At 36.3% G+C, this 3,774-nt stretch overlaps 1 non-coding gene across 1 annotated transcript; it reads right to left on the bottom strand.

Moving 5' to 3' along the window:
* Positions 1-1,312: 1,312 nt before the first annotated feature.
* Positions 1,313-1,421, bottom strand: LOC131171538 (small nucleolar RNA R71). The gene has a single exon (XR_009142198.1). It is a non-coding gene; the product is annotated as a small nucleolar RNA R71 (small nucleolar RNA).
* Between the last annotated feature and the right edge of the window lie 2,353 nt (positions 1,422-3,774).

The following is a 3,774-nucleotide window of genomic DNA, read 5'->3' as shown; positions in this document are numbered from 1 at the left end:
GATAATCGTGAAATTGGACTTAATTAACTTAGACCTAGAAATAGGCTAAGGATTAAGAGGATTAACAGATTAATTAAAGAACTTAATGGGTCTTAATTAATTCTAAGTCCACGAAAGTAGGATTAGTTTGATTAAGGCACTCTTTGTCTCACTCGAAAGGGAATTCAAAGGATTTAAGGATTAATCTCCTTAAAACTCATAAGTTTCATAAGATTGGACAACCAATTTAAAATCCCAAAATAGCTCGAATATGAAATCCCAAACTCCGGAATCGCCTTTTTACCATTGTTAATTTCTAATCAAATTTAATCATTTGCCATTTTAAATATTGCCATATTTGAACTTGCTTATTTCTATTTGATGCAAATCTTAGTTTAATTAATACATTGTTGAATAGAATATTAAATTTGCACATTTAGATTTCATACTCCATTACCCATTAATTCATTATTTTAATTTCATAAATACTTCAATTTAGTCAACTTTTATATCGAAAATTCAATCATTAACACAACTCCTCGTGGGATCGATATTTTTCTATACTACTTGTACGACCCGTGCATTTGCGGTTGGGACGCATCAAGTTTTTGGCGCCGTTGCCGGGGAGTTGTTTGTTTAAGATTGAATTCTTGATTATTTTAGTTGTTTTTTTAGTTTTATCTCTGTTATCTTTTCATTTTGTGTTTGTTTGTTCTTTTTCAGGTACTTTTAATCTTTTATGAGAAGAGCTAGAAGCTCAAGTGACACATCCTTACTGTTTAATCCTGAAATTGAGAAATTTTGTAAGGCCAACAAGAAAGAAACCAGAAGAAGGAAGGAAGCTTCGAGAGAAACCGAAATTGAAGCAGATATGGCTGATGAAAGAATTAGAATTGGTGTTGGTAATCTGAAATGGTCAAAATAATGAAAATGCAGCCCATGGTGAAGAAGTTGTTAATGCTAACGTGCCTAGGGAAGTATGATGGATCATGCTTTTCCTCGCTTTTGATGACTTGAGAGAGAGCATAGCAAGACCAAGGATTGATGCAAATAGTTACAAGATGGATTTTGGAGTCCTTCAAATGATTCAGAATTCTCAATTTGGGGGTCATCCTTCTGAAAATCCACACACACACCTGAAGAAGTTTGCTATGATTTGCGACATGCAAAAACAACCTGGAGTGTCTGATGATGCAGCAAGATTGAAGCTATTCCCATTCTCTTTGAAAGATAGAGCATTGGATTGGCTTGATTCTTTACCTCACAACTCCATTACAAATTGGGAGCAACTAACCCATGCATTTCTTGCACAATATTTTCCACTGAAAACTCAAGAGCCGAGGAATCAAATGACAAATTTTCAAACCAAGAGAAGATGAAACTCTCTATGAATCATGGATGAGATGGAAGGAATTAGAGAGATTATGCCCACATCATGCCATTCCAAAATGGATGATAAATCGAATTTCTACACAAATGTCACTCCCGCAATCAGAGGAATTATTGATGCTCAAACAGAGGAGCATGTATTATAAAGCATGAAGATGAAGCTTATGAGTTATTAGAGAAAATTGCAAAGAATACTCATCTTTGGAGTAGTCCAAGAGGACCAGCTCCAACTCAGAAAAGGCAAGCTGCTGGAATGTATGATCTTGATCCATTCAACATGATTAATGCAAAGTTTGATGCACTTACAAATGTCCTTGCTAAGAAAATGGAAGATTTGAGTATGTTGGTTAGTTCAATATCATCCGGAAATTCACAACAAGTGGCTTATGCAGAGGAAACTACCAGCTGTGGAGTAGATTATGGAGAACAAGCAGCATATGTTGGTAATTATGGAAACAAGCAAATGGGGAATCCTTATTCTCAAACTTACAATCCAAATTGGAGGAATCATCCCAACTTTTCATGGGGCAATCAGCAAAATCAAGTTCAAAATCAGAATTTTCAACCACAACAAAGAGTCAAGTACCATATCGCAAAATAGGCAACCATTGCCCAATTTTCACAGAAAAATATGAACCCTCCACCAAAACAAAGAAGAACGAAATTCCACCACTGAAGCTTTATTGCAACAGATTCTTGCCAACCAAAATAAGCATGATGAGGAGATGAGAGAGGTGAAAGCAAGGCTGGAACAAATGCAAACACACAACAGAATGCTGGAAAACCAGATTGCACAACAAGCATCTTCCTCAAGTGCCAAATCTTTTGGAAAGCTTCCAAGTCAACCAGAAAATCCAAGAGAGCATTGTCAAGCTATTACTTTAAGAAGTGGTAAAGTTATAAATGATGAGAAGAGTGAAAACAGTGAGAAGAGAGAAAATGAAAAAGGAACTGATGAGAGTGAAAAACAAGAAAGTGCAGAAAAATGTAAGGAGAAATTTGAAGAAAAAGAAGAGAAATATATACCTCCTGAGCCCTACAAGCCACAACTTCCCTTTCCACAAAGATTTCACAAAGCCAAGCTTGATAGGCAATTTGGGAAGTTCTTAGAGGTTTTGAAGAAACTTTACATAAATGTGCCTTTTGTTGATGCTCTTTCACAAATGCCCTCTTATGCAAAATTCTTGAAAGAAATTCTCTCAAACAAGAGAAAACTTGAAGATGATGAAACTGTAGCTTTGACAGAAGAATGTAGTGCTATCCTCCAAAGGAAACTTCCTCCACAGCTTAAGGATCCAGGGAGTTTTTCAATTCCATGCCACATTGGAGAGTCTTGTTCTACAAAAGCTCTATGTGATTTAGGGGCCAGTGTTAGCCTTATGCCCCTTTCTATCTATGAGAAGCTCAACATGGGAGATCTAAAGCCAACCCACATTTCTCTTCAGTTAGCTGACAGAACAATCAAGTATCCTGAAGGGATTTTGGAGAATGTGCCCCTGAAGGTTGGAAAGTTCTATATACTGTTGACTTTGTCATCTTGGACATGGAGGAGGATTCCAATATTCCAATTATATTGGGGAGACCCTTTCTAGCTACAATAGAGCATTGATTGATGTGAAAGGAGAAAAGCTTACTCTTAGGGTTGGTGAAGAGCAATTAATTTTCAATATTAATAACTCTATGAAGAAGCATCATTCAAGTCGATACTTGCTTGAGAGTTGATATTATTGATAAGCTGGTTGAAGAACACTTCAGAAGAAATATCCGTAAGATCCACTTGAAAATTGTTTGGTTCATGGAGGAGGCATAGACTATGACAACCCTCATGAAGCTGCATATACTCAACACTTAGAGGGAAGTCCACCATTCATTTCTCGCTCCAGCTTTCTCAACTCATACAAAAGGAAAAAGCAGAATTTAAGCAATCATCATTCAAGGAAGAAGATGCACCTAAGGTAGAACTTAAGCAACTTCCTTCTCACTGTGTATGAATTTCTTGGCACTAATAACACTTATCCAAAGAATTGTAAATGCAAACGTGAGTACTTTAGAAGTTGATAAGTTGTTAAGAGTGTAGAGACAATTTAGGAAAGTTTTGGGATACACCATAGCTGACATTAAGGCAATAAGCCCACACTTTTGCATGCATAGAATCAGTTTGGAAGAAAATTGTAAACCATCTATTGAACATCAAAGGAGGTTAAAACCAAATATCAAAGAAGTTGTTAAAAAGGAAATTTTGAAGTTGATTGATGCAGGATCATATATCCCATCTCGCATACTTGGGTGAGCCAAAGACATGTTGTCCCAAAAAGGTGGAATGACAGTGGTAAAAAATGAAAATAATGAATTAATTCCCACCAGAACAGTGACTAGTTGGCGAATGTGCATAGATTACAGAAAATT

The sequence above is a fragment of the Hevea brasiliensis genome, chromosome 12 (assembly GCF_030052815.1).
Source record: "Hevea brasiliensis isolate MT/VB/25A 57/8 chromosome 12, ASM3005281v1, whole genome shotgun sequence".
NCBI lineage: Eukaryota > Viridiplantae > Streptophyta > Magnoliopsida > Malpighiales > Euphorbiaceae > Hevea > Hevea brasiliensis.
This window is presented reverse-complemented; position numbering and strand designations above follow the sequence as displayed.